Source organism: Glycine max, unplaced genomic scaffold (genome assembly GCF_000004515.6).
Source record: "Glycine max cultivar Williams 82 unplaced genomic scaffold, Glycine_max_v4.0 scaffold_129, whole genome shotgun sequence".
NCBI classification, from domain to species: domain Eukaryota; kingdom Viridiplantae; phylum Streptophyta; class Magnoliopsida; order Fabales; family Fabaceae; genus Glycine; species Glycine max.
Window position 1 is genome coordinate 19512 of NW_024464772.1, and position 14366 is coordinate 33877.

Sequence of the window (14366 nt, forward strand, 5' to 3'; positions counted from 1 at the left end):
AAATTGCATACCAACTAAAGTATCAGGTTTTGCAACGCTTGAAATTATATCAGCAAATGAGGTAATGGCATGAACATTAGGAGGAATCTCAGGTCTGTCCACCTCTTTGACAGATGTTGTCTTCACAAAATAAACCAAATATTTAATTGCACTCACTTTGTAGTCAGAATGAGTATCAACAACCTTCACGCTCTGAATAACATATGCACCACCACAACGCAACTTGGGCTCAAATTCAGCGAACAATTCTTGCCATAGAGTTGCCCCAATCTTTGTACCCTGCAACAAATACAAATGACACTTGTCAGTTAACTAAAGATGATAAACTTATTAAACTGAACAACAATTAAATTACCGTATGGTCCATCAACACCATCTCAATGGATTGTCGACCATTATGTTTGTTAAGATGCCACATATCAGTTATTCGCACGACAATCTTTCAAGTACCTTTCTTTGTATGCAGTTCACATAGGAGGTTTTCTTTGCGAGACATGACTACAAAGAAATAATTTATGTGAACCATTGAACAAATAAAAGAGGATTGAAAAAAATAAATGAGGAAAGAACAAACCTGCAGGTCTTCTCTTCGGCTACTTGGTTATTCTCCGCCAACAGACAACCAAATTAAAGAGTATTGAACAAAAATGAGGGTAGCCAAAGTAAATGAAAAAAACAATAAAAAGTACTAAAACATGGGTTCACAACATCAACAAAGGTCGAACCTTTTGGCTTCATGGCATACACCAAAACACAACAAATCTGGGTTTAGGAAACGATAAAGAAGTGAAAAAACCAAACATACCAAACCAAGCTGAATAGGAAAAACAAAAATGAGGAAGAAAACCTTATAAAGAATGCACATGCATCATAAAAAAGGGTTCACAGCCAAAAATCATTCACAAACACAAATAACCGACTAAAAATGGAAAACCTTGGTATAGGAAAACAGAAACAAATGACAAAATGAACAAAGGTCGAACCTTTAGGAAACGATAACATAATGATAAAATGGCAAAAGGTCTAACCTTTTGTATCGTTGTTCTGCAAAAACATAACAATAAAACAAAAACGTATTCACTGATAGACATGGATCATCAAAAGGACCTAAAATGAAGACCAAACACAACAAATCTGGTAGACATGCCCAAAGGTCTAACCTTTTGTATGGTTGTCCTGCAAAAACATAACAATAAAACAAAAACGTATTCACTGATAGACATGGATCATCAAAAAGACCTAAAACAAAGACCAAACATAACAAATCTGGTAGACATGCCCAAAGGTCTAACCTTTTGTATCGTTGTCCTGCAAAAACTTAAGAATAAAACAAAAACGTATTCTCTGATAGACATGCATCATAAAAAAAACATAAACCGATATACATCGATATTCAAACTTCAACATACAGTCCAACCCAAGCTGAATAGGAAAAACAAAAATGAGGAAGAAAACCTTATAAAGAATGCACATGCATCATAAAAAAGGGTACACAGCCAAAAATGGAAAACCTTGGTATAGGAAAACATAAACGAATGACAAAATGAACAAAGGTTGAACCTTTTGTCTTGTTGGCCTGCGAAAACTCATGTACCATAACAAAAACACGTAATATACACCGATATACCTAAGGTGAGTCCAACGATAAATGCAAAGGACAGCTAATCGAAACGGGAGAGCATTCAAAACCAAAAACCAACAGCCACAACGGAAATGGAAAATGGAAAGGCGTGTATACATGGCAAACGAAGCTGAATAGCAAAAACAAAAATGAGGAAAAAAGAGCACCTACGGTGAGTCGAACGATAAATGCAAAGGAGAGCTAATCGAAACGGGAGAGCATTCAAAACCCAAAAACCAAAAGCCACGACGGGAATGGAAAATGGAAAGGCGTGTAGCAATGAAAAGCGTGGGACATCGAAAATAGTGCATAATTTGAAAAGGCGCATCGATAACCGAAGGGTTATGTACAAAACGACAAAAGCAATTAATGGCAATGGAAAAGAGTTTTGGGCGGGAATGAGAAGCGCTGGCATTGCGACACGTCGGCCCTAGCAATGCCACGTAGGCATTGTCAGGGCCTTGTTTGTATCATGATAGATGATAGATGGCAAAAGTGCTTCAACCTTTAACTACACATTGGTGATTTTATCTCGTGTACTCAAAAGACACACTTAAAACTAGTATTTCTTAGCAGTAGAGTAGACCAAAAACTAATACTACTGGAAATTGTTACGAGGTTCCCCTGGTGCACGCACCAAACGTCCGTTTTGAAGCAGGTGAGCAGGGAAGGGGGATTGGCAGCTGCTGATATGTGATTTTAAGCGCGGTATGTTTGGAGGTCCACTTCTACATCTAGGCACCTCAACTCCATAGACAGTAGTTTGTCATCATCTTTCAATGTTGCCTTCCCATCACTAGAGATCTCATCCATTACATCTACTGAGTCATGAAAGAAAGTCGTGTTAAATGAGTTCCAGTGCTTCTTGTTCTTTAAATGTGTTGATTGGAAGTCCTGGCTAATAACATGTAAATGTAGTTGTCGCATTGATGGTTCCTACAGAAGGTACAAACGAAAAAGATTTTATCAGCTAATGAAAAAACATTTTAAGTTTACAAATGATGCATAGCACTTGCAGTTACTTGAAGATGAACCTTCTCAAACCTCAATCCTATACTAACATGATCATGTAAATTTTTTAATAACTTATTTTTTTCACAATTTTAAATATGGACTATTTCATTCAATAATTTTCCTTGTTGAATATTACTGCTAATATTTATTAGTGATAGCCTTGAGTTATTGATTAATATGCTTAACCACAAAAGAAGCCATCTTTAAACTCAATTTTTAATACAAATCCAATTTAGCCATCACCTAACACACTGTCTCTGCAAAAACTCTCTAATAGCTTCAATAATTGAAACATACTTATGATGATTATGGCTGGATGCATGCTCATTATGTGTTTTGATAGAAAACATAAAGTACCAAAGTCACTCATTAATCAACCGCCAAGGAACATTCTTTTCCTTTTTAAGGTGAGGGAGAGCCGTAGAGGAAAAATAGTTCTTGAATATATATTCTGCATACCATGTGATATCCAAGACGAAACACCAGAGCAGCATTCTCATTCAAGAACTTCTCAGCCCACTTTAAACCCACATCATGCATCTTGTTCAATAACTGAAGGTGCTCCTTTTGGACATCTGCTAGGCAATCAAGACCCACAGTTCGTGCCAACACCAGAACATGCTTCTGTGCCTGAAAAACACAAGTAAATCCAGTTTGTTACATTTGTAGAGTCATGCACGACACAAAAGTTAAAAAAGAAAAGGGGCTAATTCAACCTTGGGATACATATCATTCAATACAACAGCATCATCGGAAATTTCAAGCAAGTCATCCTTATGCTTTTCTGGATGCATAACTATTTGGTGAGGAGCTTGACCCCATGATCCCCATGCCTTACTCATGCTCCTCTCAGTTCTTCTATGCTCTGAATCAACATTTTCATCCCTAGAATCAGTAAAGGTCAATCCAGAACCATCCTGAGTCCCCTTGTATTTCTTGCTTTTTGCTGATCCATGATCAACATCTCTTTTACTCTTTTGATCTATTTTTTTGAAATAATTTCTGGAACAATTAGACTGAACCTGCAACATTAAAGACTTCCTTTCAAGGTTTTCTGTTTTTCCAACTGGTTGCCATGTCAGGTTTGTCACGATAGATGCAAAGCCTTCAAAAAGTGAAGTATAAGCATCTTGGAGAATTTTGCAGCCTTTATTATAATCATTATTTAGACAATTTGGTCTTTGTGGGTTCATATTAGGTCCAACAACATGTATTACATGGGTTACACATTCTCTAGTGAACAAAGGAGAAGATGAAGGTAGAGGGGCAACTGCAGCATTCCCAGGAGAAAGAGATTGTACTTTTTCTTTTGTTGCAGACTCCAGTTCAGGACCTGCAGCACTAAAAATTGCTGCATTAACACCTCCACCTCCAGGATTTAACTGCCTGCAAAGGAGTTTTCACTCAACCAAGAGAAAATTTGAAATATGGCAGGTTTATCTGACTGAAAATATAGTTTATACAAGTTTTAAGCGCGGAACTGGGGCCTGGGAAATAAGTAAAAATAATGAGATCCATGTCAATCAAGAAGCCGACATTGATGTCAACTGAAATAGTTAGAATGAATGCCTAAAACAAAGGTTGTTTAGTTGATTGATTGGCAACTGAAGTTGCATGACATTAGATAAAAAGAAAACACAATAGATTCGTAACTGGTAGATAATGATAATGTAGCATTTGATCATAAAATCACAGTCGATAGAAAATTCCTTATGTGAGTTTAGATAAGTAGAGACTGAGGCAATACTAACAGATACAAAATGGCATACCCTTTGTTTAAATTTGTTTAAATTACTTTTGTAACTGCATATTTTGTTTGTTTTTCTTTGTTTCAGTTATGGATTAGCCTAGTCAATAAGTGGTTCCTATACTTTAGGAGCAAGTCAGTTTTAATTTTTTGTTTTGCTGAAATCTTGTTATGTGATTAGTTTATGTTTTGCCATTTATTGTATTGCTGCTCAGAACTCTTCGATTCAGAATAAAATCATTTTATTTCCCCCACAAACGTATTGTCTCTCTTTTTCTTTGTTTATTATATTTTTTTTCTGCTATAAAACTTACAATTGGTATCAAGAGCTTTTTTCTTAGAGGGACCTATGAGTGAACCCAATACAACCCACACACACACAAAAAAAAAAACAAAGCCTATAAAATTTACTTCAATTCATCAAATAGATGGATTCTGAAACTCCTTACACAACACTAGCACCGCCTGTGTTTGATGGTGATAATTATCACATCTGGGTAGCAAGAATGGAGGCTCACCTGAAGACAATTGATCTCTGGGAAGCTGTTGAGGAAGACTACGAAGTTCTTCCTTTACTAGCCAATTCAACTATGGCTCAGATTAAAAATCAAAAGAAGAGAAAAGCTAGAAAGTCAAAGGCGAAGGCTACCTTGTTTTCTGCTGTTTCACAAGACATTTTCACCAGAATCATGATAATCAAATCAGCATTTGAAGTCTGGAATTTCCTCAAGGATGAATATGAAGGAGATGAAAGGATCAAGGGAATGCAAGCCATGAATCTGATAAGAGAATTTGAGATGCAAAAAATGAAGGAGTCTGAAACAATCAAGGAGTATGCAAACAAACTTCTTAGCATTGCTAACAAGGTGAGGTTGCTAGGTTCTGAATTTTCTAATTCAATAATAGTTCAGAAAATACTGGTGACTGCCCCTGAAAAATTTGAAGCTTCTATTGCTTCATTGGAAAATACTAAGGATCTGTCAGATATTACATTGGCAAAACTTGTAAGTGCTATGCAGTCCCAAGAGCAGCGGAGGTTGATGAGACAAGACGGTGTAGTTGAAGGTGCTTTACCAGCTAAGCACCATCATGTTGAATCCAGTAGAAAGAAATATGTCAAGAAGAACCAGCCAGCAAACAGCGAAAATAGTGCAAACAACTAAAACAAAGGTAAGGGTAAAAAGAAAAATTATCCACCTTTGTCAGCATTGCGGAAAATTGGGTCACCCACCATACAAATGTTGGAAACAACCAGACGCAAAGTGCAGCAAGTGCAATCAACTTGGACACGAAGCTATAATTTGTAGAAGCAAATTTCAGCAGTATGAAGCCATTGCCCAAGTTGTTGAGCAGGAGGAAGAAGATTATATTTTTGTTGCAACATGCTATTCGATGAGGAGTAGTTCTGAATGTTGGTTGATTGATAGTGGTTGTACGAACCACATGACATATGATAAGACTCTATTCAAGGATTTGAAGTTAACTAATGTCTCAAAGGTCAGAATTGGGAATGATAACTATATTTCTGCAAAAGGAAAATGAACCATTGCAATTTCAACGTGTTCAGGTACCAAAATAATATCAGATGTTCTTTATGTACCTGACATTGACCAAAACTTGCTAAGTGTAGGTCAGTTGATTAAAAAGGGATTTAAAGTGTCCTTTGAACATCAACACTGTCTTATCTATGACATTGCTGGCCGGGGAGTTCTAAGGGTTAAAATGAGAGATAAAAGCTTCTCATTTGATCCAACAGAGGAGGAGCATGCAACCTATTTCACTCAAGTCACACCCACGAAACTCGGGCACAAGAGACTTGGTCATTGCCATCTTGAAAGAATGTTAAACATGAAAAAAAGGGACATGTCAAAAGGTCTACCAATACTTTCTGATAGTTTGCCAAACTGTAAAGCTTGTCAATTTGGTAAACAAAACAGAAATTTATTCCCCAAATCAGCTTGGAGAGCCTCTCAAAAGTTGCAGCTAATTCACACTGATGTGTCAGGACCTCAAAGAACACCATCACTACAAGGTAATCTCTACTTTATTATTTTCATAGATGACTTTACAAGAATGTGCTGGATTTTTTTCTTGAAATTCAAGCATGAAGTGGCTGAAGTATTTGTGAAGTTCAAGAAAATGGTGGAAACTCAAAGTAGCTGCAAGATTCAATGTCTAAGATCTAACAATGGGAAAGAGTATACATAAGCAAAATTTAATCAATTTTGTGAAGCTAGAATTGAACATCAACTCACAGCCCCCTACACTCCAGAGCAAAATGAGGTTAGTGAAAGGAGAAACAGATCGGTGATGGAGATGACTAGATGCATGTTACATGAGGAGTTACCTAAAACATTTTGGGCGGAGGTAGCTAACACAACAATTTTTCTGCAAAATTGGCTTCCAACCAAAGTCTTGAAGGATAAAACTCCATTTGAGGCCTGGTATGGCTATAAGCCTTCACTAACTTTTCTTAAAGTGTTTGGTTGTGTTTGTTTTTCACATGTTCCACAGGTTACAAACTTGACAAAAAGACAATTTCGGGCATCTTTGTGGGTTACAGTTCAATTTCAAAAGGCTACAAAGTGTATCATCCTCAAACTAGAAATATGACTGTTACTAGAGATGTGCACTTCAATGAAGGTTAGCAATGGAAATGGGACAACTCACAAAGAACATTTGAACTATTTGACAACATTAATGATAATCATCCTGGACAGCAAAGAACAGAGTTGTAGCAAGATGAATTAGAAGATGACCCTCTAGTCAGAGGCAAAAGGTTGCTTTCTGATGCTTATCAAGGATGTAATGTAGCAATTTGTGAACCTGCTAGCTGTGAGGAAGCACAAAAGGATCTAAAATGGAAAGTTGCAATGGAGGAGGAAATGTCCACGAAACAAAAAAACAAAACATGGGAACTTGTTGATTGGCCTGAAGGTAGAAAAGTCATTGGAGTTAAATGGGTTTTCAGAACAAAGCTTAATGCAGATTGCACAATCAACAAGCACAAGGCCAGACACGTAGTTAAAGGGTATGCACAAATTTTTAGTGTTAATTATTATGACACTTTTGCTCAGTGTTCAGATAAGATACAATTGGATTGATGCTAGTAGTGGCTGCGCATATTTTCCAACTAGATGTCAAATCAGCTTTTTTAAACGGAGAACTACAAGAAGAAATATATGTAGAGCAGCCAGAAGGATTCATGAAGCAAGGTGAAGAAGATAAAGTTTATCTTCTCAAAAAGGCCCTCTATGGCATAAAACAAGTGCCAAGGGCCTGGTATAGCAAGATAAATGATCACCTATTAAGCATAGGCTTTGCAAAAAGCTTATCTGAGTCCACTCTTTATGTGAAATATAAGGGAAATAACTTTCTTATAGTTTCTCTGTATGTTGATGATCTTTTAGTAACTAGAGATGATGCAAGGCTAGCTGAGGAGTTCAAGCAAGAAATGATGCATGCTTTTGAAATGACTGATCTTGGTCTCATGACTTATTTTCTTGGAATTGAGATCAAGCAAAGTTAGAACAAAGTGTTAATCTGTCAAAGGAAATATGCAAAAGAAATTTGAAAAGTTTCAAATGGAGGAATGCAAATCTGTTAGCACACCAATGAATCAAAAGGAGAAGTTCGGCAAGGAAGATGATGCTGATAAAATTGATGAAGGATATTATAGGAGCTTGATTCATGTCTAATGTATCTCACTGCAACAAGGCCAGACATTTATTTGTTGTAAGTCTCTTGTCTCGTTTTATGCATTGTGCAAGTGAAATGCATTTAAAAGCTGCAAAGAGAATATTGAGGTATGTTAAGGGCACTATTGATTATGGTGTCAAATTTGAGAAGGTCAAGAATTCAAGTTGTATGGATTCTCTATAGTGATTGGGCTGGATCGTTGATGACATGAAGAGCACTTTAGGATACTGTTTCAGCCTAGGCTCAGGAGTTTTCTCATGGTGCACAAAGAAGCAAGAGATTGTAGCACAATCCACTGCTGAGGCTAAATTCATAGCAGCAACAGCATCGGTAAATCAAGCTTTATGGTTGAAGAAATTCTATGTGATTTACTTTTACAGCAGAAGAACAAAACTGAAATTTTTGTTGACAACTAGACAACCATTGTATTGCAAACAATCCAGTGTGTCATGGGAAGACTAAACATTTCAACATCAAGCTCTATTTTTTGAGAGAGATGCAGCAAAATGGAGAAGTGAACTTAATTTATTGCAAGTCTGAAGATCAACTGGCTGCATGTTTACAAAGCCATTGCCTATCAACAAATTTGAACTCTTAAGGCAAAGAATTGGAGTTTGCAGTTCCTAAAGAAGGAGGAGTGTTTAAATTTGTTTAAATTATTTTTGTAACTGCATATTTTGTTTGTTTTTCTTTGTTTCAGTTATGGATTAGCCTAGTCAATGAGTGGTTCCTATAATTTAGGAGCAAGTCAATTTAATTTTTTGTTTTGCTGAAATCTTGTTATGTGATTAGTTTCTGTTTTGCTATTTATTGTATTGCTGCTCAGAATAATTTGATTCAGAATAAAATCATTCTATTTCCTCCACATACGTATTGTCTCTCTTCTTTTTGTTTATTATATTTTTTCTGCTATAAAACTTACGCTATAAAACTTACACCATTTAACAGTCACAATGGTCAGTAATCACACATGTACGTGGATGAGGGTCATCTTCTTGTGTTTATTAAATTTTTAATTCAGATTTATTGACATTAATGTTAAACGGAATTACATATACACTGAAATCATAGAAATATCTTCTTGTGTTTATTAAATTTTTAATTCAGATTTATTGACATTAATGTTAAACGGAATTACATATACACTGAAATCATAGAAATAGAACCTTACCAGTTGGCAACGTTAGCAATGACATTACATCGCAAACCTCCCCTGGAGTAAAGATGCGTAATGTCCCCAACATGGGTAAAGAACTTGTGGGTGTCAATGTTTTTTCCCGCAACTTTAGCCTTAACTAAGGACAAAATCTTTGATTTATGAGAAAAGTCAATGAGAACAAGTCTAGCATTCCTAAACTTATTTGAGAACTCTGCAACCTTCTCAAAAATGATATCAGCTGCCTTCTCATGGTTGAATTGGAAATCAGATGTTGAAATAGATGGAAATACCAGAGTGGGAATATCATCCGGAGAAACTTGATTAGCATGGGAACCAGCAGAGCCAACTGCTTGGCTTTCTACTTCCTTCATCTCTGAGTTGGCATTATCAGGAATTGAGGAAAGTGTTTCCTTGTCTTTGCAGCAGGAATTATTTTTACCCAGAGTCTGGGAAGTAGGGTCTTCAATGCCACTCTCTCTAGATGCAGCAGCAACTGGGACCTCTGCTTTTTTTAGGAACATCATTATACCAAGTTGAATTTTGGAATCTGGATTCTTCTGGCCAAAGCAGCCATGTGGAAGACTATCCAATGGCCCAAGTGTGCTGTATGTATTAAGAGCATTTTGACATCACTCTCATTCTGACAAAATGTTATCCGGCTAAAACCTTCACTTAATTTGGGAAGCTCTTTATGTTGAAGCATTCTATTCACAACTGCAGCAGCTTTTCCACCCTGCAAATTTCCTTCATGCCCAGTTCGTTTGACTGATCAAGAAATACAAAGCTTAGCAGGAAGATAAAGTACAACTGCATGGACATCTATTTGGGGTCCACCACCAAGCTTTATAAATTCTGAACGCTGTTCTCTGTCAAGATTGCACCTATCAATAAACACACTCTTCCCATCCTTCAATGCTCCAGTTGCACTGCTTAGGCAATGAGCTTTATTTCCTGCTTTACCATTTCCAACAGTGTCCTAAAGCAAACGAATAAACAGTATAGCCAGTGTTAGATAAGATCCAAAGCCATATTGGGTGAGCCTGTTCCTTCTCTCTCTCAGTAGAGGTGGGGTAGAAGCAAAGGCTGAGACTTGTCACAACAGTACAGTTACGGTGTTCATAGTTTTAGACTTTTAGTGGAAGTAACAGTCCATGCAGACATGATTAAGGTTGTGTACATATCAAACCCTCCTCAGACCCCCACAGTCTTTCTTCACATGGGAGTAAACTTGAGTATGACAAATCCTCCCCAGACCTTGAAATGGGTTCAGCCTTGTGCACAGGGCTTCCCTTTCGAGGATGGGTTGAGGCACAGCCAAACCCTTAACCATGACCAAAAAGTACTTCTTTAACAGAAAACAATAGTATACATCATAATTTTGTTTTTTGTTTTTACTTATTATCAATAATATACTTCGTTAAAACTATATTTTAACCATGAAATATGGACATATGTATTATGTTACAATAGCATTCTCTTCCAAACATACTCATAAGCCCTCATTCAGGCAAGAACTGACACACCCAACAAAACACATCAATACCCCACGATCTTTCACATATATGCAAACGATCAAGATCAAGATCAAAACACAAACACTCAGACTAATCAAGCAAATAAAAATGTGAAATTTTCCATCAATTCTCTGCGACACACTAACACCCCTAACTTGCTTTCATCGTTTTAAATTGCAGTTTCCATTGCGTTACCATTACCGAAACCTTGGTCAAATGCAGAAGCAGCAATTTCAGTATTGCAAAACCTTAAAAGTTAAAAGCCTTATAAACATTGCGACCATGATTGCGGTCGCGAACAGCAACTTAAAAACTACTGTAAAACCTTATTCGTTTCCCTTTCATATTATCCGATCACAGTTATTACCGTAGTAAAAAATAACAACTCGACAGATGAAAGTGAAACCTAGTGAGACATTTCATCGAACACATAGAATGAAGTGAACCAAACCTGGCAAATGCGGACCCAGGGGCGAGTAGAGACGCGTATTACTTCTTCGCAGAAGGTGGACTTCCCACTCCCAGGTGCTCCCGCCAAGATCACCAAAACGGGCTTTCCCTCTGCGTTTAACACATTGACACACACACAAAGTCATCCAAAGGGTTTCAATTTCTGTGATTCATTTTGTGCACGAAATGGTAAAGGTTCTAGAAGGAAACCTTTGGGTGCAGAAGCTTCTTCCACGTCCATCGTGTGCATCTTCAAATTCGAGCCTTTTTCGTCAAATTGTTGTGAATTTAGATCGCAAGCAATGGAGACATTATGTTATGTTGTATGCGAGTTTCGGGGTTGTGTTGGATTGGGTTCTGTGCAGAGGATATTGATATGCACCATGCAATTAAAATATATAGGTTATTAATTTTAGATTGTAATTTTTTTGGTTCTTGTTTAATCCATAAGTTGGTTCTTATCGATTCCACCTTTTTTTAGTGACTTTTCTTTTATCGCAAATAGGTTTAAATTTTTTTATATAATATAATCTATTTTTTATTTTTGTTCTTATATAAGATGTGTTTATTTTATTTAAATATATTTTTTGTTATTGAAAGAATTTATAATCTTCAAAGAACAGAAAATAAAATAAACGCATTTAACCTTCCAATAAAAATGAATGAAGGAATGCTCCCAGACATATTGTTGTTACTGATATAGGGGATCTCTAATCTAGAGGATGTCACATTTATGAATTCACCCAATTAACTAAACTCATTGTGTGAAAGCCAAATTGCTTGCAATGATGGGATGTAAAAAGGGATGGAGGAATGCTCCTAGTGAAAGAATTATAACTCAAATCAATATAGACAAGATTGTGCAGTCCTTCAAAGTGAGATGATGGGATTATATCACTTAAATTATTATGAAAAAGGTCTAAGTGGGTAAGATTTTTCGCCATACCAAAGGATGGCATTGGACCTATGAAGCTGTTAAATGACAGTCTAATTTATTTATTTATTTAACGACCAACTATTAATAGTCATTTTAGGTGGTTCAGGGTGATTCACCATATCTGGCACTTAAAATTGATTCTAATGACGCTTTTCAATTTTCTTGAGAATGATCTTTTTCAACTTTGTGCTTGAGAGATTGGAATTTTACTACGTAAAATTATATTTGTTGTCACTAGGGTTTTATATTTCTACTAGTCGGTAATCCGTGCATACGCACGGGTTGTTCGCTAAATGATTTTCGATGAAAGATTTAAAAGAAAGTATTGTAAAAAAAGCAAAAAGACTAACATTCATATTAAAGAGTTCTATATAGTGCCAGTACATTGATTGGCAAATGATACAAGATAAGCATAAAGATAGTTCTAAACAAAGATAACTAAAATTGTCTACCAAAATAACAAAATAGATTGAATAATAACTGTAAAACCTAATCTATGTCGTTGTCGTCCCAATCTATTTCGTGTCTAATAACAACTTCTCAGATTTTTTCGTCACGCCTATAGTAGAATGACAGTTCGTCTCCATGGCTAAAATCACTTTCTTGAAGGAATTTATACCAAGGCTGAACGACATACTTATCACCAATCCCCTTGTCAAACACGATTACATTCTATTGTAGTGGAGGCCTGAATCTTTTGAGGATTGTCATGTGGTCACCACAGTGGATTAGACATTGTGTGACAGAGGGTGGAAGTTGCTATAGGGAAAAAAAAGTTAAGCATTGAAATTAACATTTGCATAGAAGATATAAACAAATATGAATATTTTGCTAGTGGATACGGTGCCCCGAGCATGGATTGGGTGATTTGATAGGTCCAGATATGTTTCCTTGAGGAGCGGCGTGGTCTTTTGCATGCCTGTTGGTGTAATGATGTAGTGAAGTGGAGGTCAAATTTTGAGTGGTGGTCACAGGCTAGGAAATTTATGGTTATTGATTCATAAATCTGCAATTTTGTCCTCAATGTTGTTAGGTCATCAACAAAGAAAAGTTTTCCCTTGTGTTTCCTGACTCGAATTTCATAGCTGGCCCCATCATATTTAAACTCAACGAATTCTAGATAATCTGGTTTCCATTGCCGGTGATAAAAAAGTTTGTATCTCTACGGCATCCTGCAAGGAAAAAAAACTATTTTAAAAAGCAAAGACAATATGAAAAGCAGCAACGACAAAAGTATGCAAAGGAGGCATTTGATTTTACTTTGTCACAATGGAACGCATCTTTAAATTGCAATATTAATGGTCGTCTAATAGCTGGTAATCTGAAGTACAGTGCGATGAAAAAAAGAGGAGTTAGCATTTAAGGATTCTAAGTTAATAACAGAATTCATTTTTGTTGATGTTGCAAAGAAATAGAGACACAGTTTCGCAATACTAAAGTTTGAGGTGTAAATCAGCATTCGGGGAAAAAATTTAAAAAAACATGCATATTGACCAATTCGATTGGGACAACATAATACGAATGAAGGTGACAAAATTAATGTCTGCAACCCTAAATTGGGGTGTTGCTATAATGGAGTAGTAATTGGATTTAAGAGTTCTGAATTAGGATAATCAAAACAACATAACAAAAGATGCATATAATATAACACCTAAGAAGTTGAATCCAACACATGAAAATAAGCAAAAGAGAACATGTGTAATTCATGCAGAGTAATGAAAACAAAAGATGAAACCATGGGTCAATGGATTTAAGCATTTATTAAATGGAAGAAAGTTTGAGAAGGCAGAATCAGCATTATGAAAAGAACATAACAGAGGATGTATATAACCTAACAACTCAGAAGCTTAATACAATACTTGGAAATAATGCTAATAGAACCCAACAAAATGCAATAGACACTCAAAACCATTTAACTTAATGTTCTTTCTCTTTTGTTTAGCCTGTAGCATAATGGAACAGGATACTGATAGGCTGTTTTTGCATACATGCATAATTGAAATGTTATTGTAGATGACATGCTAGCTAGGGTCCATTGACAATGGCAATATAGTAAGATTAGTTTAAATTATTGGATAATTTTACTCGTTAGCAATGACACGTTCAGAAGAATTCACAACATGATGGATAAGAAGTTTTAGTGTGTTATATAGATTTCAGCATAATAGTTAAGAAGTTCAATAGAAAATGTGGAAACAAATGAAATAGAATAAAACTAAATTAAC

The 14366-nt window shown here is 36.1% G+C and overlaps 1 long non-coding RNA gene and 1 pseudogene across 1 annotated transcript; both read right to left on the minus strand.

The window, feature by feature from the left end:
* Window positions 1-64: 64 nt before the first annotated feature.
* LOC121174510 (uncharacterized) lies at window positions 65-1057 on the minus strand. Its single transcript, XR_005890617.1, has 3 exons — window positions 575-1057; window positions 451-498; window positions 65-279 (listed from the first exon to the last, which is right to left on the minus strand). It is a non-coding gene; the product is annotated as an uncharacterized lncRNA (long non-coding RNA).
* A 1049-nt stretch (window positions 1058-2106) lies between these two features.
* Window positions 2107-11572, minus strand: LOC100811959 (transcription factor bHLH140-like; annotated as a pseudogene).
* Between the last annotated feature and the right edge of the window lie 2794 nt (window positions 11573-14366).